This window comes from Lissotriton helveticus, chromosome 7 (genome assembly GCF_964261635.1).
Source record: "Lissotriton helveticus chromosome 7, aLisHel1.1, whole genome shotgun sequence".
Taxonomy (NCBI): Eukaryota; Metazoa; Chordata; class Amphibia; order Caudata; family Salamandridae; genus Lissotriton; species Lissotriton helveticus.
Genome location: NC_136068.1, coordinates 1,738,829,161 through 1,738,850,712, shown reverse-complemented (window position 1 = coordinate 1,738,850,712; position 21,552 = coordinate 1,738,829,161). Strand labels below are relative to the sequence as shown.

Here is a 21,552-nt window from a genome sequence, read left to right as displayed (position 1 = left end):
GTGGCAAGCGGGCTGGGCGGACGGTGGCGAGGAGAGTCAGTCTTCGGTAACAAACAGCGCTAGATCCGCTGTGGGAACCGGACTGCTAGTAGAAGTAAGTTTGTTTAAAAGCAATTTATTTACAAATGACAATCAATCAAATATTTTTAAAATAGAGCAGAGAGACTGCCGGCTTCCGCCTCAGGAGTTTGTACAATACCAATGGCGGCGCTTGCAATCAGCGTCCCTAACTAGACTTTGGCGGGGGGCGTGGCCTCCGAAAAGGGGGGCGTGGCCAGCGGGCTGGGCGGACGGTGGCGAGGAGAGTCAGTCTTCGATAACAAACAGCGCTAGATCCGCTGTGGGAACCGGACTGCTAGTAGAAGTAAGTTTGTTTAAAAGCAATTTATTTACAAATGACAATCAATCAAATATTTTTAGAGCAGAGAGACTCCCGGCTTCCGCCTCAGGAGTTTGTACAATACCAAGCATCTCTTTTTTTATTCAGAACTCTCATATCAGGTTTTCTACACACTAGACTTTCCCATGTTTATTTGCCCTTGAGAGAGATACAAGGTCCCTGGAAAGCATCATGTGGCAGGTCAGCATTTTTGCATGCAATCTTTAAACTCCAAGAAATTATGCGCAGTTTTTATTTTTTCATGCCCATCAAACCATTCCATTAGCAGACACCTCCTGAATCCTATTGTAATAGAATCTGGTATTAGGCAGGTACATTCACCCGTCGAATCTTATCCGAACGACAACAAGGCAAGGGTCATCGGTGTTCGCAGAAATGATGTTAAATTACCACTGGTCAGACGAGAAAATGAACAAGCCATTGCTGACCCTGTAGCCTGGATGCTTATTAATAAGATATTACACTGCCATTTGTAGCTCAATTATTGACTTATGTAAATCATGTCTTTGCTGTTTCTAGGCAATGTATTCAATTTCAAGGTCGGCTAAATAGGTTCTGTTCAGATGATAAAAGCTAGACGCTTTTAGCCTCAAGCCATAATGATGATTTACAAGGCCTTACTATAGCAACATGTTTTTAACAAAATATTGATTTACATGTGCGATGTTTCTGTTGTAATATCGATTCTCTTGAGATCTTTGAACATATTTTCTAAGTTAAGAATCACGTGTTACACTCATGAGGTATACCCCTACTGGATATGAGCTGATGAGGCAATCTACAAAGCTGTAATATAGATTGATTGAAATGCAAAGTCACTGCTAAAGATTACAGATACAAAGCTCAAGCAGCAAAGAGAGCTGCACAACACAAAGAGAAAGACCAGAGTCAAAGCATTGATGCATGACACAGATATAATTTAGTATGCAGCTAAGAAATTTGCTGCAAAACTACTTCAGCCTGTTCACCTGCCGTTGTGTGCCGCAGAAGGGGCAGGACTAGCAGCCCCAACCTGCAAAGCGGCTGTGACGCCGCTGACGCTATCCCAGGGGGTGCATAAAGACCGCCCAGGGCCCCCACAGCACAGGAGCTTGTTCGCCTGCTGTTGTGAGCCGCGGGAAGGGCATCACTCCCGGCCCCAGCCTGCAACGTGGCTGTTACGCCGCCAACGCCATCCCAGGAGGCGCATAAAGACTGCCCAGGTCCCCCACAGCGGGGGACGCGCGCAGGCGTGCCCTGGCAAAGTCTGAGCCAAGGGCAGGCCCGTTTGCGCCCATCTGCGGCTGGGCCTACCCTCTTGGCTGAGCACTATCTGAAGCGGAGGCAGTGTACACAACATAGTATCTGTCGTTATTGACCAGGAGCTACTCCCTAAATGCTACAAGCCAGTGGAAGTCCTAAAAGACTCAGGGGGCAAGCACTTGGTTTAATTGCGGATGCCCCTTGTCTAAAGAACAAGTTACTTACCTTTGGTAACGCTTTTCCTGGTAGATACAGTATCTGCCTGTGGATTCCTCACCTTGTGAATATCCCCCTTGAGTCAGCAACGTTCGGAAAATTCTTCGTAGCACGCCGGCATGGACGACGTCATAGGAACGCGGCATCGCGCGCGGCTCCGTCTGACGTCACCGACTCCTTATTAAGCCCACGTCGGCGTGATGACATCAGTTCCGCCCTTTTTTCCGTGCCTTCGAGGCACCCGGACGGACCAATGACCGCAAATATACATATATACAGTGTACATAGTACATACAAATCAGAACAGCACACATAGTGCGAAGCAAAGGTATCAAAAACCCAATATATATACAAATATAAATATTAATATACATAAACTCAGGTATAGCAGAGTGGACAACGGGGAGGCGGGTGGGTCAGTGAGGAATCCACAGGCAGATACTGTATCTACCAGAAAACTTGTTCTTCTGATAGATACATCTGCCAGTGGATTCCTCACCTTGTGAATAGAGTCCCACAGCAGTCCCCACTCCCGGAGGAGGGTGTCCATCCTGCTACACCAAGAAATCTTGGAGGACAGAGCGCGCGAAGTGGCCATCCCTCCTCACTTCGGTATCCAAGCAGTAATGCTTCGCGAAAGTGTGGAGGGAGGCCCAAGTCGCGGCTCTGCAAATGTCCTCAACAGGTACACCCCTAGACAACGCAGAGGTAGCAGACCTTGCCCTGGTAGAATGAGCTCGTATACCCTCAGGAGGGTCCTTACCCGCCAGGGAGTAGCAAATCTTGATGCACAGGATTATCCACCTGGAAAGTGTGCGCTTGTGCACCGCTCTGCCCTTCCGACAGTCAGCAAAACCAACATATAGCTGGTCGTCCAACCGGAAGTCTTTTGTTCTGTCCAGATAAAAAGACACCGCCCTCTTAGGGCCCAGACAGTGCAGTCTCTCTTCCTCCTTAGAAGGGTGAGGGGGAGGATAGAAGGTAGGAAGGGTAATGGACTGCCCTAGATGGAAGGGAGTTACCACCTTAGGCAGAAAAGCAGCCCTGGTCCTAAGAACCATTCGAACAGCATGAAAGGTCAGGAATGGGGGCTTAGAACTAAGAGCTTGAAGCTCACTCAACCTCCTTGCCGAGGTGATCGCAACTAAGAAGACCGTCTTGAAAGACAAAAGCCTCATGGGACACTTGTGTACGGGTTCGAAGGGAGAACCCATCAAGAATGTTAAGACAAGATTTAAGTCCCATTGGGGCACGATAAATGGAGAAAGGGGGAACTTATTAGTGAGGCCCTTCAGAAACCTCAAAACCACTGGAGATTTAAAAAGAGACGGCTGATCCGGCAAACAGAGAAAAGCCGATAACGCCGAAAGGTAACCTTTGACTGTGGCAACAGCAAATCCTTGCTGCGCCAAAGAGAGAGCGAACTGCAATATATCGGACAGATGAGCCCTCAAAGGGTCAATAGCCTTCTCCCTACACCAAACAACAAATTTAGACCATCTATACGAATAGATGGATTTGGTGGAGTCACGCCTGGCCGAAAGAATGACATCCACCACATCGTGAGGGAGAGAAAAGGAAATCAGGTTGCCCCGTTCAATCTCCAGGCATGAAGGTGTAATGTCTGGAGGTGGGGGTGTAGAACCTGCTCCTACATCTGAGAGAGGAGATCGACCCTGAAAGGGAGACGGAGCGGCGGGTGAGAGGAGAGGTGGAGTAGGTCCGTGTACCACACCCTTCTTGGCCAATCCGGGGCAACCAATATGACTTGGGCCCGGTCTTGGCGAATCTTCCTCAGAACCCGAGGAATCAGGGGTATGGGAGGAAACTCATAAAGGAGTTGACTTTCCCAACTCAACTGAAACGCGTACCCCAGTGCTCCTTGCATCGGATACTGGAGACTGCAGAATGACAGGCAGTGAGCATTCTCGCGAGTGGCGAACAGGTCAACCCGAGGAGTCCCCCACATCTGAAAGATGTCGTGAACAACCTCCGGATGGAGTCTCCACTCCGGCCAGATGATTTGCCATCAGACAAATCTGATGGTCCTGAACCCAGGACCAGGACGCAGAGTCTCTCTGCAGAGACACTGCAACCCTACTCCTCCCTGCTTGTTGATATACCACATTGCGGTCGTGTTGTCCGTCAGGACTTGAACCGACTGACCGTGAAGGGAAGGGAGGAAGGCCTTGAGCGCCAGATGTATCGCCCGCAACTCTAGAAGGTTGATGTGAAGCAACCTTTCCTCTGGAGACCAAAGACCTTTGACCTCCAAATCCCCCAGATGAGCACCCCACCCTAGAGTGGATGCATCCGTAATCACTGTGGCCACCGATGGAGGTAGATGGAAGGGCTTTCTTTGAGACAGATTGCCCTCCACACTCCACCAAGACAGATCCGCTGCAGTTTCTCTGGAGATCCTCACTGACTCCCTGAGATCTCCGTTGTGCTGATACCACTGCCTGCGGAGGCACCACTGGAGTGCCCTCATGTGCCAGCGTGCATGATTGACCAACAGAATGCAAGAAGCCATCAGACCGAGCAGACGAAGGACCTTCAGGACTGGAACAACCGCTCCATTGAAGAATAAAGGAATCATTTCTTGTATGTCGCGAATCCTTTGTGGTGGAGGGAATGCCCGACATACAGTAGTGTCCAGTACCGCACCTATGAACAGGTTGCGCTGGGAGGGTACCAGGTGAGACTTGGGTACATTTATCGAAAAACCCAACCTGTGCAACAACGGAGCTGTCTCTTGCAGATGATGGAGCACCTTCTCCGGCGACTCTGCTTTGATCAGCCAGTCGTCCAGATAGGGGAACACAGGAATCCCCGACCTTCTGAGATGCGCAGCCACCACTGCCATCAGCTTGGTGAAAACTCGAGGCGCAGTAGTAAGTCCAAACGGCAGGACCGCAAACTGGTAGTGTTGCGACCCTACCGTAAAACGGAGATACTTCCTGTGTGACTTCAGGATAGGAATGTGGAAATAAGCATCCTGCAAGTCGATCGACACCATCCAGTCTTCTTCCAACAGCACTTGAAGAACCAGCGCAAGAGTGAGCATCTTGAACTTTTCCTGTTTCAGATACAAGTTCAAGATCCTGAGATCCAGGATTGGTCGAAGTCTGCCATCCTTTTTGGGGATCAGGAAATACCGGTAGCACCCCTGACCCCTCTACTGCTCCGGAACCACCTCTATCGCACCTTTTCTGAACAGTGCCAGGACTTCTTCCTGCAGGAGAAGCAGGTGGTCCTCCGAACAATAACCTTGGCAAGGAGGGTAATTGGGAGGGAACTCCTGAAAAGTAAGTGCATACCCATTTTCTACGAGATTGAGAACCCAAAGATCTGATGTAACCGATTCCCAATCCCGTAGAAAATGAGTAAGCCGACCCGCATGATCCGGAATGGCGGATCTAGGGCTGCTTTGCTGTTGTAGGTGGGGGTGGGGGTGGGTATTAGAGGAGGAAGTAGAGGAGGAAGAGCCCTGACGTCCACGTCCACAACCCCTCTGTCTACCTCTGTATGACTTGTACATAGGGTTCTGCTGTTGCTGCTGGCCTTGTTTATAGGGACGAAAAGTGGATCCACCAAATCCCCTAAACTTTCTGGTGGTAGAGCCTCTAGCCTGCAGGCCCAAAGACCTTGCCATCGCCCGGCTATCTTTGAACCTCTCCAATGCTACATCCGCTTTTTTTCCAAAGAGGCCAGTTCCGTCAAATGGTAAGTCCATTAGAGTAGACTGTACATCTGCTGAAAATTCAGAAGACTTAAGCCAAGCGGCCCTTCTCGTGGCAACAGTAGAGCTCATTATCCTGGCCACAGAGTCAGTCGTGTCCATGCCACTCTATTACCTGGCGGGCCACTGCCTGAGTATCAGAGACTACTTCATTGAAGTTTTTTCTATCTTCCTCCGGAAGCTTAGTTTACAATTGTTTCACAGAGTCCATCAAAGCATGAACATATCTCCCCAGCAGGCAAGTAGCATTGTTAGATCTAAGTGCCATGCTACCAGAGGAGAAAATCTTTTTTGCAGACTGGTCCAATTTTTTAGAATCTTTATCTGCTGGCACCTGTGGAAAAGACTTCCAAAACAATTGAGGAAGTGAAGAGGTATTGACAGAATCACCCTCCGATCAGATATGTATAAACAAAGAGATTCTATCAAAGTGTAGTGATTTTTATTATTTTTATTAATTTCTGTGGGTAATGAAAACTAATAGATGAGCTCTCTCTTAGGGTGGTAAAGATGAGAGCACAGTGTGCTTTTTAAAATACCCCTCACACACTAAAAAAATCCAATAGTGTCATGCTTCATCATTGGGGTCTTCCCGTCCCTCTACGGGGCGGGGCGTGCTACGACCTGACCGACTACGCGGGAGCACTAGTATAGTGACAGGACTATGTGACTGTGCAAGTGTGGGTGATGTCAGTGAAGTGTAGGGACCTAATTATGTGTGGGAATAAAAAAGGTTAAAAATCCTCTGGCTAGTGGAAAAAAACAATGTATTCACTTCCCTAGCTGGGGACGTTAAGAAGGGGGTTTTGAGGTAGAGCGATTCGCTACAACCTGGTCTACATGTTTCGTAGGCAGTCCCCTACTGCCTACTCATCAGGATCTTCTAATGGTCCCTACTGGAACAAAGCTCAGTTGCTAAATGTAATAAGCCTGTCGTCCTAGAAACCAGCAGTAAAAATCCACTGCTAGTTTCTGCTTCAGGGCATGAGCTGGCCCTCTGTAAGCAAAAGGTATCAAAAATAATGACCTGAATGTGGTCTTGCTGTTGCGCAAAAGATATGCCCCATGAGCTGGTACTCGGTAGGTATCACCGCGGCGTCAGTGACCGCTATATCATAAAGGCTTACTTCTACCACGAGGTACCGCTCCTGTGGAAAAGAACCTGCAGATCTGTTGGAACAAGCGGTCTGCACAACCAGACTTTCCTGTGAAGGATGCGAAGAAAGAAACTCAGGGTCACCAAGTGCCACCCTGTAACGTCTTGCCACCGACCTGGATACCGCAGGAGCAGTCAATGGTCTCTTCCAGACCTCCATTATTGGCTCAGTCAAAGCTTCACTGAATGGGAGTGTAGGCTCTTTAATATAGGAAGGCGAATGGAAAACCTCCGTGAGGATGTTAGGCTTGAGCTCAACGGTAGGTAAAGTCAGATTGAGCAGCTCCGCAGCCTTCTTAATGACAACATGGTAGGGTGCCACGTCCTTAGATGGTACATCAGAAACTGATGGCAAACACCACTCAGGAGAGAGTTCCAGGCCACTAGCACTATGCAGGTCCTCAAAACAGTCCCCTTGATCCAGAAGTTCTCCTTCCTCTACTTCAGGATCTTCATACTCCCTTTCCTCCATGAGGCGTTGAGCTCTGCGCCTCGACCACTCCAGACGAACCGAAGTCGTAGGATCCGGTAACGACTCCGACGGAGCCGGAGTCGAACGAGGAGCCGGGACAGCTTGAGGACGAGAATCTCAAACAGGCGTCGTACTCGATCCAGTTCTCGAGGTCGCTTCGGAGCCGGCGAAGCCGTACGCGGAGTCGATGACCTCGGCGGCACCGTACCGAGCCAAGGTGTATAAGGCGTCGGCATAAAAGTTGCTGGAGCGTAAGCTTGAGGGACACCAAAGTTAAAAGACAACGGACCCATGGGACCTGCCGGTGCACCAGTGGGGTACATTGCCCTTGCATAAACGCCAAAAATGGCGTTAAGGAAATGCGAGGGGTCCTGTCCAGGACCAGGAAAGGGAGGGTACGAACCCATTGGCTGCTCCGAAGAAGGCTGCTCTGGCATCGGTTCTTCCTGACCCTCTTGAACCTCTGGGCTTTCCACCGGAGTCAGTGCCCGAGGAATCTCCTCGTCTTCTTCATGCGCCGAAGAATGACGCGAATCTGGATTCGGTTCTTGCTCCGGATCCGGGGAAACCTCACGAGATCGCTCAGGTGAAGGTGACACGAAGTCGATATGATGTTTACGTGATGAAGACTTACTCTTCGAATCCGAAGACTCTTTGCCAGAGTGATGTCTTGAGCTATGCTTCCTCCTCTTGTGCTTCTTCTTCGAGGAGCCCGAAGTATGACCCGAAGCCGACTTCGACCTGGACCTCGACCTCACTCTGGACCTCGAAGCCGATCTTGACCTCGACTTCGATCGTGACCTCTGCTTCGACCTCGAGCGTCTAGATGTTGACCATTAAGACCTACCAGCTTCTTTACCTTTCACCTTGGCCAGCAGAAGTTTCGCTTCACGTTCTCGTAAAGCCTTTGGGTTCATCTTGAAGCAGGATCGGCAGCTCTTGACATCATGGTCCGAACCAAGACACCACAAGCAATCGTCGTGCGGATCGGTAATAGACATCATCCGGGCACACGATCTGCACTGTTTGAACCCCGTCTTCCTCGACGACATCCTCGACGAAGAATAGACACTCGACAGAGAAATAGTAATGCAAAATAGACGTGGGCCTAATAAGGAGTCGGTGACGTCAGACGGAGTCACACGCGATGCCGCGTTTCTATGACGTCGTCCACGCCGGCGTGCTATGAAGAATTTTCCGAACGTTGCTGACGCAAGGGGGATATTCACAAGGTGAGGAATCCACTGGCAGATGTATCTATCAGAAAGGCTCCTTAGTGTCTATAGGAATCCTCTGCATTTATTTACTATGGGGAAGAGAAAAACTGCTAATACTGATCATATGACTAACGACAAAAGGGCTACTATTGATCCGTTTTTAGCGAAAGCGGTGGGGGCCATCACTAAGGAGATTGATAAAAATAGAGAGGAGATTCTCCATGGACTGGACTGGTCCCCAAGCGCCTGAACTCTTGTGTGTTGACTTATTATAAGTAACTACTACGAGCCCCCAGGTTGTTATTATTGATAGTTCACAGGGGCTGGAACATCAGGGGAAGGTGACCAATTGTGTAAGTGCTCCCTCACCAGGTACAGCAGGGGGGGGTCGTGGGGTACCCCACAACAAAAAGGGCATGGGGTCAGAGGTTTCACCGGTACCCAGGAGACTACGTAAAGCAAAGAAGAAAAACGAGCCTACACGGAGAGTGGAGGAACAAAAACCATCAATTAGCCTGAAGGACATAGGGGAATTTTGGAATTCTCTGAGGAAAATAGTTACGAATCTGATGGCAGACCTGTTCTCTAAGCTTTGGAAAAAATTGGACAAAGTGTTATCAGACTCCAGAGAAACACTTGGGAAATTGGAGAATATGCTATTTAAGTACCTTCTCCAACCAGTGCCCAGTCACAGGCAGTATCTCCTAGTTTGCTCGGGAAAAATAGACTGAAAGCAGACCACTAAATAATATTAGATCACTGGGGAACGGGCCCCTGAGACATGTAATGGATCAGGGTAAGACGTATGGTAGTATGCCTAATTCTCAAACACGTGGAATGGAGAGAGGAGTTGGGGGTGTTGGGGACCAACATTCTTCCCCACATGAGTACGAGAAAGTGAGGACCAGTTCTAGGAACATAAACAGAGCAGGTCTACCAGTAATCGATCTGCCTCCGGCTTGTTGTCCCTATACTGTAGTTCTGGTTGGGGTTCAAAGCTTGGGAGTAGATACTGAGGAACCCACAGACAATCTGATAAATAAAGTGTCTCATTTGTTAGGGAAACATAGCAGATTTAATGTAATGGACCATTCTCACATTCTGATGGCAAGAAGGGTCTCTTGGATTGGACAATCCAAGAAAACCTTCAAAGGCGATGCCGTGATTGCCACCTTCAGATTCCCAAATTTGGCATATAGTATCTTTAGCCGCTCGGCTGAGTTCCCTTTTTATACATCAGAAATTAAACTATTCCCACTAGGTTTTTTCGATGAACCGAGTACTAGTGCCATAGCAAATAATAATGCCCATGAGATGGTGGGGGGTGCACACACTCAGAAGGGAATGATGTTGTCACTGAATATTTATGCCCCCCTGACTGGTCTTAATGACGTGGATTGATAGGCTGCGGGCACTGAACACAGCCTAGTACAGACAACAGCGACTGACTTCCAAACACAGGCTGCTATGCCTAGTGAGTATTGCCAGGGAGAGAAAGTAGACCACCCTCTAGATTATTATAACCAGAACTGCCAGATAGGACACCAGGGGGAGGAGATAACATCAGCTATTTTACCCCATACCCAAGGAGGAGAGAGAGGTCAATTTGATCTGGAAGGTGGCAGGACTAGCTTCAAAATTCGAAGATGATAGATGGATCCAATTTATAACTTCTTACAAGATCATTTACCTGCAGGAGACCTGGGAGGGGGAAAATAAATCATTCCTAGAAGGTTACAAGTCGTTCTTCCTTCCAGTGGAAGGCTTAATTTGTGGGCGAGCTAAGGGCGGCCTAATTATATTTATCACACTCGAGCTTTTTGGATCTGTGAAACCATTGACCTGGAATTCTGCAGTGGCACAAGGCTTAAAGCTTGTGTTAGGTAGCATGTTAGGGAGAATCTGGTTTTAGGCCCAACTACAGCACAGAACTGGCCCTACTAGAGGTCACGTATAACATCAGAATGACCCTAGATAGTGGCCAGTCCACTATTCTTGTGCTGTTGGACCTCTCTGCAGCATTCGACACAGTGTCACACCAGATTATGCTTAGGAGACTGAAGGAGATTGGACTTTGTGGAATTGCCCTACAGTGGATGACCAGCTTCCTGTCCTCCTGCACTCAGACTGTCAATATAGGACCCTTCCAGTCTAAGGCGATGGAACTGACCAAGGGTGTCCCCCAGGGTTCTTGTTTGAGCCCTACTTTGTTTAACATCTACATTGAACCCTTTGGCAACCTTCTGAGATCCAGTGGTTTCCTGCCCATTTCCTATGCTGATGACACCAAGCTTCTTTTCTCCTTCAATAATCTTCCTTATCAGCTTTGACCATCTTCTCTGAAGGAATGACTGCTATTGTAGATTAAATGAAAAGCAATTTTCTACAACTTAATGTGGGAAAAACTGAGATAATCATTTTTGGAGATGCCCCTCTTCTCTAGTCCCCGGATTGGTGGCCGGTAACCCTTGGCCCTTCCCCTACCACCAAAAGACTAGTCAAAAACCTAGGCATTCTCCTTGATCATGCCCTAACTCTAAAGGGATACAAAAGGGGATGATGGACGGAGCGTTTGAGCAAATCAAGCACTCACCCCCAGTCAACTGATCTGGGTTGAATCCATCACCATTCTTTAGCCCACTCAGCCACCCCACTTCAGACATGGCTATATGCAAATCAGTCTGACCCTGTGCCTCATGGGAACAGTCCAGCCCGAACTGCCAAGCCATGTCTTCCATGGACCGGAAACAAGCATCCTGGGACCGCTTTCGGATTCATAGTCCTCATCAGCCAGGCTATCTTGAATCCAGTGGCCAAGTGAGCAAGGGACTCACGTCTGAGCATACCCTGCCACACTTAGGGCGAACAAAGCGATACAAAAGGGGATGATGGATGGAGCGTTTGAGCAAATCAAACACTCACCCCCAGTCAACTGATCTGGGTTGAATCCATCACCATTCTTTAGCCCACTCAGCCACCCCATTTCAGACATGGCTATATGCAAATCAGTCTGACCCTGTGCCTCATGGGAACAGTCCAGCCCGAACTGCCAACTTGGCAGTTCGGCCTGGACTGTTCCCATGAGGCACAGGGTCAGACTGATTTGCATATAGCCATGTCTGAAATGGGGTGGCAGAGTGGGCTAAAGAACGGCGATGGATCAAACCCAGATCCTTCGACTGGGTGTGAGTGTTTGATTGGCTCAGATGCTCCGTCCATCACCACCCCCTTTTGTACCGCTTTGGCCGCCATAAGTGTGGCAGGGTATGCTCAGACGTGAGTCCCTTGCTCACTTTGCCACTGGATTCAAGCAAGCCGGGCTGAAGACGGCTGGAATGCCAGAAACCGGTCCTCGGAAGCTTGTTTCCGGTCCAGGGAAGACACGGCTTGGCAGTTCGGGCTGGACTGTTCCCAAGAGGCACAGGGTCAGATTGATTTGCATATAGCCATGTCTGAACTGGGGTGGCAGAGTGGGCTAAAGAACGGCGATGGATCAAACCCAGATCTTTTAACTGGGTGTGAGTGTTTGATTGGCTCAGATGCTCCGTCCATCACCACCCCCTTTTGTACCGCTTTGGCAGCCATAAGTGTGGCAGGGTTTGCTCAGACGTGAGTCCCTTGCTCACTTTGCCACTGGATTCAAGCAAGCCGGGCTGAAGACGGCTGGAATGCCAGAAACCGGTCCTCGGAAGCTTGTTTCCGGTCCAGGGAAGACATGGCTTGGCAGTTCGGGCTTGACTGTTCCCATGAGGCACAGGGTCAGACTGATTTGTATATAGCCATGTCTGAACTGGGGTGGCAGAGTGGGCTAAAGAACGGCGATGGATCAAACCCAGATCTTTTGACTGGGTGTGAGTGTTTGATTGGCTCAGATGCTCCGTCCATCACCACCCCCTTTTGTACCGCTTTGGCCGCCATAAGTGTGGCAGGGTATGCTCAGACGTGAGTCCCTTGCTCACTTTGCCACTGGATTCAAGCAAGCTGGGCTGAAGGCGGCTGGAATGCCAGAAACCGTGTCCTCGGAAGCTTGTTTCCGGTCCAGGGAAGACACGGCTTGGCAGTTCGGGCTGGACTGTTCCCATGAGGCACAGGGTCAGATTGATTTGCATATAGCCATGTCTGAACAGGGGTGGCAGAGTGGGCTAAAGAACGGCGATGGATCAAACCCAGATCTTTTGACTGGGTGTGAGTGTTTGATTGGCTCAGATGCTCCGTCCATCACCACCCCCTTTTGTACCACTAACTCTAAAGGAGCATGCTGCCCATACTGCTAGCATTTGCTTTTATGTGCTGGGTCTGCTACGACGAGTCTTCCCTTTCTTGCCAGACTATACTCGGAAAACTCTCATTCAGACCATGATCATGAGCCGTCTTGATTATTGTAATGTTCTCCTGGTTTCTGCAAATGAGTCATCCCTTAGCAGGTTACAGGTGGTTCAGAACACTGCTGCACGACTCATCACGAACTCTCAATCCAAAACCCCATTCCTTCCCTTAATGCAAAAACTCCACTGGCTTCCAATTCGTAGGCGTGTTCAGTTTAAGGTTTGCTGCACGGTCTACAAAGCCTTGTACAAAATTGGCCCTTCCTATAACTCTAGAAAGATCAAGCCTTATATCCCATCTAGGACTCTCAGGTCTTGTAGCAAATCACTTCTCCAAGTCCCCAGAGTTATGAAAGCCAGGCTCCGTGGGAAGTCCTTCTACTACCTCGCTCCTCGGTACTGGAACCTGCTCCCCATACACCTGAGGCAATGCCCTGACTATCAGGGAACTTCAAGGCCTTCCTGTTTTAACATCCTCCTCAGCCTGCCAGCAGCTCCACCCTAAGCACAGAGATACCCCTCCAGGGGTGATTCAAGCGCTCTACTAAACAAATAAATTATTAAATGTTTCGGTTTACAATAATTAACTGTTATAATGCTAAAAAAGGAATTTTGGTCCACCAAGAATGAAGGAGCTAGCTGGTCTCCTGGAATAGTTACAGGGGGAAGACCTACCACAGGGTAACCTTATTCTGTTAGGTTATTTTAATTGTCATTTGTCTTCAGACATCGGACAAAGTACAAGGGCCATTCCTATATGCCCGGCAGTAGAAGACTGGCATATGGAGCATTCCACAGATGGCTGCGATTTAAATGCTCTTTTAAATACCCATGATTTAATGTTTACCTTACAAAATGCAGTTATGCCCCAATAGCCTGTACCCTCTTACTTATAAAGAAAGGGACTGTGCTTCTATCATTGATTTTTTTTTTTTCAGTGGGTCGCACTATATTGTTCTTTAGGACTTTAGATAGTCCCTACATCGATCATACCCTTAGACTCTCGGGCTGTGGGTACAGGGTCCTAAGTAAGTACAAGGTAGTAGAATGGGAGGGACAATTTTGCCAACCGGTCAGGGGAGGCACCTGCCGTGGTCGCAGGTGGACATCAATGCTTTTAATCTATCCCTTTTCAAAGTAAGGCTACAGGAGATTCTGAAGTGCTTAGCTATATAAAAAAACACAAGAAGGGGTCCCTGGTTAATAAATTAATAGGGAGAAGAATACAAGAAAACCCACAATAAAGAACAACAGAATCTACTCCCTAATATTGCTTTTTAAACAAGGTAATACATCCAAAAATATACACATCCCATAGACCAATTAATTGTCAAAATTTATTATCAAAAAAATACATTTCATAGAAATCACTTCATTTTCAGATATCACAACTGTTTATAAGAATATGATAAACATTTCAACATGAAAAGAGCCCCACAAAAGCATAGATGAGGAACAATGTACTACATTATACACATCGACAGAGGAGAAAAAAAGTTAGCAGTACAAACATAAAAATGGTGCACATTTCTGTCTTCCTTGTAGTTTGTACCTATCATTGTATATTATGTATGTAGGTCATATTGTGTTCATATGATGTTTTGTGCAGTCTTCACCATTTTTATGTTTGTATTGCTATCTATTTTTCTCCTCTGTCGATGTATTACCTTGTTTAAAAAGCAATATAAGGGGAGTAAATTCTGTTGTTCTTGATTGTGCTTAGATATATATCACCTTCAGAGGAAGATGTAATTAGTTGCGCTGAGGCTATCGCAAAGTCAGCGGCTGCTCTTTGAACTGCCCCAGGGGCCACTCTTCATTTGGATAGTCCAAGGTGGTTTGACAGTGAGTGTTCTTAGGCACTGAGGAAACTTAAAATAGCTTGGAAAGAGATCACTCGCAATAGATCTTTATTAGCCATTTGCCGCAATAATTACAAAAAAAGCACTCAAGGAACAGAGGTATTTGTTACAAAAACAGGCTTGGGATAAACTGGTTTAGGCTAGTGAACTAAAAGATAGCTCCCTATTTTGGAAAGTCAACAGACCTTGTTTTACAGAACCGGACAAACGACCATATGTCATCAAATTACACAGCATCAGTGGAAGAATCATTTCCAGGCAGTTTACAATCACGGGGATGGAGATCATTATAATAATGACTGGGAGCTCCTCCCATGTAATTCTCAGATCAACTTTCATCTAGATGAGGTTAAAATTGGAATAGAGGGACTGACCAAGAATAAGGCCCCGGCCCAGATGGGATCCCCTCGGACAAATTCCGGAGTAACATAGATGTGTGGGCCCAGATCTTGACTAAAGTTTTGAATGCGGCAGTGTCATCTGATACGCCCGAGTCTTGGTCCACTGCTATTATCGTCCCTATTTATAAGAAGGGGGATAGGGATAATCCCCATTGCTATCGACCCATTTCCCCGATAGATTCCGCGGTCAAAGTTGTGTGGAGGGTCTTATTAAATAGGTCAGCGGAGTGGGAAGATAAACAAATTATCTCACAGGTCCACTATGGCATCTGAACATGCACATCTACAGTGGGCCAATGGCTGAACCTCTATTTACTGATATCAAAATATACAATCGCCAAAGCAGGAGTCATATATCTATGATTGATGGATATCACTGCAGCGTTTGATTGGGTGAAGCGCAGTAAACTGTGGGCGCTCTTAGATGAACTAGGTGTGGAGCGGGCAATGATAAATGCTCTGATGACTTTATATGCCCATACCTCAGCAGCAGTCAGATTCACACTAAAGGGGGAACTTAGTGACAATTTTAAATGCACAAGAGGTGTGCACCAAGGCTCTATTTTAGCCCCTTTTTTATATCAACGGGCTAGAATCTGCCTTGATATCCCTGCAGGCCAATACACCAAGAACAGGCAGTAGAGCAGTACCAGTTCTGCTGTATACAAACAATGCTGTGCTTATAGCACGCACCCCAAGAGCACTGCAAGTTATAATCGATGGGTTTGTCTCCTAAATGAATGGCTGGATCTGTCCCCCAACTACACCAAGTCATTTGTGATGGAAGTTGGGTGTCGAGGAATAGCACAAAATCCTACAAAGCAGGCACTTTTAGCATAGCCAAAGTCCCAGCCTTTACATACCTCTGTGTTTTATTTGATACAATATTAAATTGGAATAACCTGAAGGAAGAGAAGGTAATGGATATGAAGAAAGCTATGGGAGCCATTGGAAACTATGAACACAGATTAGGTACATGGTGGCCTGAGGTGATTTTAAAAGTATATCAATCAATTTGTATTTCTAAGGTCTTGTACAGGAGCGAGATCTGGGGTTACAAAGCAGTGGCTGAACTACAGACTACGCAAAATACATTTTTGAGACAGTTGCTAAAAGTCTCTCCGGGTACTCCTGCATTCTCGGTTCATGAAGAAATTGGGGCAAGGCATATCACTGACTTAGTTGCAGTTAAGCCACAGCTTTGCTGGATGAATATTTGGTCCAATGAGGAGGCCTTCTTTAACCAAGCTGCAATTTTGGATTGCCTCTAATTGGATCATGCCTTCAAAATCCCCTGGTTGAGATATATCAAGGAAACATGTTGTGCCTTAGGAAGATCATACATTTTTATAAATTATATAAAGCAGTGAAGAGAGAGGATAATAATTAATGAACTATTCTCTAAGAAAGCTAGTGCTGAGCGAGAAGGAAAGAAACTGATTAAGCAAACAGTTAAGAGCACACGCCTTAGTTAAATCAGTGTTGAGAATAGAGTCTTACGTCACTATTTTAACCAGCGCACACAATTGTTTTTTAATTACCCATTTTAGATTTAACATGTTTCATCACTTAGTGGCCTCTCCTCCTGGCTTTGTAGCACGAGCCGAGGATAGAGGGACACATGGCTGTGACAATAGGTCTCCACAGGATATTTTACACTTTGTCTTTTATGCAAATATTTTATGTATCCCAGGACTATCTTAAGCCCTATTTAAAATAAATGGGATTTAGACAGGCTTTTGCACATGCAACTTCTGCAGAATGAACGCACTTTATTTGTGGTTATGCACTTTTAAGAGCAATGATAAGATCTAGGAAAACCAGATATGACTGAGACAGAGAGGGGTACTCGTGAATGGTTCCATGCTGACACAGGACTTTGGGAATTAATTAGCATTTACAGTTCTGTAATAATTAGAGGTCTTTCAAGATGAGAGTAGATTGTCCGATGTAATTTTACAGAAATTTTAGAGTTGTTTAATATTATGAAATACGTTTTTTTAAATGTATTTGAGAATGTTTTTAATGTATTGTATCTTTTATGGCTGTGTTCATTGCCAAATAAAGATTGTTTAGTAATACTTCAGAGTATCAGACCCAAAAAGAGTAACTTAACAAGAACAGCAGTTACCTAATACTGCTAATAAGAAATTAACAGTTCTTGACAGCTTACTGTAGAGCTAGATCATTCACACACAGAGAGCAACTTTAAAAACGGAAAGAAAGAATATAATATGATAAATCAAATTTAAAAGCAGGTGTCCCGGGGAACATTAACACTCCCAACGTTGCCACAACCAAACCCAAACAATAGTGATGAAAAAATGTGCGAAAGGGAATTACTTCATTAGTATTATGACATTGGAAGACTGTTTCTAGTACACCTAATGGAAAAAATGCAGACCATAGGGAACCTACTAAACAAAATTCTGATCATGCTCACTACTGCTCTGAGTGAATTAAAAGAAGCAAGGAGGGCATGGGGGCCGCTGTGATGGTACAGGGTCTTCAAGCTAACAATAAAGATTAAAGAAGTTAAACAGAAACACTTTCTTCTTCAGAACTTCAACACAATCCACTCAAAATTGCTAGATCGCAATGGCCTACAGCTCTACAAAAGCCTAAACTATGCTTACATCCAAGTGAAGAATTGAAATAAATTCGAGAAAGGTGCATAGAATAATGCTTGGAAACAACCACAACCTCTGGGTCCTAATGCTTAATCTGGAATCAAAAGAAGATGGATTGGTGGTACGCCGACAGAGGAGACCCGGCGTATGAGGTGGAGAAGGCCCTAATGGGAACTGCATCCCTTCACACGCTTCTATATTCGGCTCCACTTAGAAAGGCCCTTCCCCCGTCACCCAAGTAGTTTTCCGGGTGTGGAGGCAAGCCCTGCGTCGAACGGGCTGGTGGAACACACTCACCCAGGAAACCCCGCTGTGGCATAATAGTAGACTGCCTCAGCTAACCACCCTGGTGGGCTTCCGGGGATGGGATGCGATTGGCATTTCCACCCTGGGTGATGTTATGGCTGGATGTGTTCTTAAGACCTTTGAAACACTACAGAAAGAATTCGACATGCCCCGTACACAGTTCTTCAGATATCTTCAGTTCCGTCACGCTCTTCTGCCGTACCTGGCGGGTCTGGAGCAACTCCCGGAGTTTAGCCCACTTGAAGCCAAGTTATTTATGGGAGAACTGCCCGACAAGAAGGTGTCTCGTATTTACCAAACGCTAGTGCGGCATAGCTCCTCCGACTTGACAAGACTCAGGACCTTTTGGGAACAGGATGTTGGGGAGTTAGATGAGGAGGACTGAGTAGAGGCCCTTGAGAGTCCTAGGGGGGGGGGGGGCAGCGATATCCACACGCCTGCGATTCATCCAGTTCAGATACCTGCACCGTACATACTTTACCAGACAGCGACTGTGGCGAGCGGGTATGGTGCCTTCTCCAGAATGCTTGCGTTGCGGAAGGGAAGTGGGCACGTTGTTACATACAGTGTGGGACTGTGGGGCATTACAGAGATTTTGGAGTGGGGTCATTAGATGTCTCGAGGAAGTTCTGGCCTGGGAGCTCCAAAGGGACCCTAAACTTATCCTGCTTCACGTTATGGCTGGGGTGGGGGGCAATCGATACAAGCGACACCAGCTCTTGCTAGGATTAACATTGGCGAAAAGGGACACTGCAAGGGCTTGGAAGGCGCCCCGTGCCCCGCCCCTCGCGGCACGGAAGAATGGATTGGATTTTTGTATGGGGCTTGAACAACCAGTGTTTGTGGCGAGGGGCTGTCCCCGGAAGCACTCCAAAATATGGAAAAGGTGGGCGGACTATCGGGGCTTGGAGTTGGACCCACCGCCAGAGGACACTGCCCCCCCAACTCTTTGACGGCTTATACCTACTGAACCTAAGCATGGTGACTAAGTGTACATGGCAGGCACTGTATATATTTCACTTGTAGCGAGTCGAGCTAGCAGCGGTGCTCGGGGGGGGTGGGAGGGGATTAGTTAATTTCCTTTGTTCTTTTCCTTAAATCATTCAATGATTAAATGTAAAATGCTGAAATTGATATTGTGTAACCATGGTGGCAGCTGCCTCTGGCTTTCAGAGCTGTGCAAGAATATGTGTCTTCAGCCAATAAAATTTGTTTTTAAAAAAAAATAAAAAAAGAAGATGAAGGACACTCAATCTGCAGAGAATAAGAACGGATCTCTGTGATGGATGAGATCTAAACCTCTTGCTAGGAAACAATCTTGGTACTGAATGGCAAAGCTGGAAGAAATCAACAAAACATTCCAACCCAGATCATATGACAAGAAAGAGCACAGAACGTTAGAGAGACAACCAAAAAGACGAGTGCGCCTTGGGTACTCCAAGCTAGGGAGAAAATGTTGAAAATAGACCTAGAGCCATCAATGAATCTGGGTGATACAAAAGCACACATAGAAAAACATAAGAAATGGACGCACATAGACAAAATCTGCAAAACAGAAATTCTTCATCAAAACGGCTGCTTAAAACAACCTCAAACCTTTCATGCCCATGGGGCCCAAGGGTGTAGGAAAACAAGTAAAGTAAAATCAATGCCAACATCAATGCCAAAAAATCCAACAAATTTATTTCACAAAATGTGCTCTACTCATGCGCTGAAAACTAAACAGCTCAAGTAAACTGAAGAAGCTCAAAGCAATAGCACAGAAGCAAAAGAGAGCCCACTCCAAGAAGTAAGACCACTCAGAAGGAATGCAATTGCTCACAAAAGAGAAAACAGATGATCCATACTGTGAGAAAGTCAATTATTTGTTATGGTTGAAGGTAATCCACCACAAGTAATAAAGTCACTTATTTGTTAGGTCTAGTCAAAGGTTTCAGGAATTTAAACCTGATCTAAACCCCTGGTAGATATTGCACAGAGCAAACAGGATTAATTTACAGAAAATGGGTAAAGCATTTAGAAGTTCCAAAACAGTTAAAAAGTCAAAAACATGACAATAGAAATCCCACTCCGGTTTATATAAATTGAGTAAGGTTTCATAAACAAAATGACACCAAAAAGGAAACAAATCTAATGAAGCGAACCTGAGATATAGATTTTTAAAGATTTATGAAAATATAATGACAAAAAGCACCAAGTGTCAATGGTCATGATAGGCCAGGAGAGACCTTGGTGTGATTTGAGGCAGACTAAGATGGAGTTTGTGTAGGATACATCAACCAGGTATGACCCGTCGAAGATTTTAACTTAGGACTTAGCTTTTTTTGGAAGTCGAAATCGTTCATGGGTAAGGCAGCAGGCAGTACCAGGAGAAGTCCTTGAAAAGTCACATAGGAGCTGGATGAGGTCTTCCTGAAGCGGTTGGTTTTGGTGGGAAAAGCTCTGAAAATTAAATTTCATATCCAGGAAGCGGCACTAACAGATTGGATACTTTTGAACCTTCACCCGTCAAGATTTTTTACCTTCGGATAATGCCTTTTTTTGGAGCCCGGAATACTTCAGCGGGCCTGGCTGTGGCTGTTATCAGACATTGAGTTTCACAAGGCCAGATGCATTCTCATAGAGGGTCCGATTCATTACATTTGCTGCTGTGGAGAAGCTGCAATCAGGAAGAACCTTTTTCTTAGTCCAGCGAGGTCGCACATTGGTCAGAGATGGTGGTGTAGTCTGTCCTAGTCCTCTGGGGGTAGAATTCCAAAAATGTTCCAAGTCCCAAGTTTTCAGAGGTGGTAGAAGAAGTTCAGTTAGACAAAGTCAAGGGGCGAAGGACCTCAGGAACAGCACTTGGGGAGTCAAGACTCACTCCAACCGGCACCACCAGCAGGGTCCAGGTCAGTTCTGTTCAGCCGGGCAGTTCAAGAAAAAGGCCTCTTTCAGCGTTTAGCGACCATATAGCTAGGTGGTTAGCCAGCTGACCCTTAAGTCCACAAATAGGTCCTAGGTACCAGGGGGAGCAGGTCCGGTCCTTCAGGGCTGGTCACAGACAGTAGGTCCAGTCCTCTTCTGCTCTTCCATGCCTGCAGGAAATGTTCTGAAGAAGGTGCCTCTTTGATGCCTGGCACCAGCAGCTAGTGGATAAGAGCGACCCCTGGGCACTTCCTAACCAATGGTGTACATCATACCAGGGGTAACCCTACCCACTTTGCAGAAGTTCTTGTTCCCCCTACAGCAAATAATCCCACAATGCCCCTCACTCCTAGGCCCCAGAAGTTTGTGTGTCCACCTAGAAGGTGTGTCCAGGGTAAACAGCCTTGCACTTCAAACCAGCTGCTGAGGGCAGCTTTCCCAGCCATTGGGTTTAGTGACTGTCTTACTGGGAAAACAAAGGTTGTGACATTGCCAGGTGTCATCTAACGTGTGTGTAACAGGACATCCCCTTTGAAGTAAACTAAGTTCCTGGGAAGACCCCCAACTGGTCTTTCTGCCATGGTTAAGAAAAAACATCTACCCAACCCCAGGCCATTTTATTTGCTCTAGAATCAGTTTTCTCCCCTCATCAGGTCTAAACACCCAGTGGGCTACT

General features: G+C 46.7%; 1 protein-coding gene across 2 annotated transcripts in view; it reads right to left on the bottom strand.

The window, feature by feature from the left end:
• ETFB (electron transfer flavoprotein subunit beta) overlaps positions 1 to 21,552 on the bottom strand; it is a 528,490-nt gene that overhangs the window by 359,650 nt on the left and 147,288 nt on the right. The gene's annotated exons all lie outside the window — the stretch shown is intronic.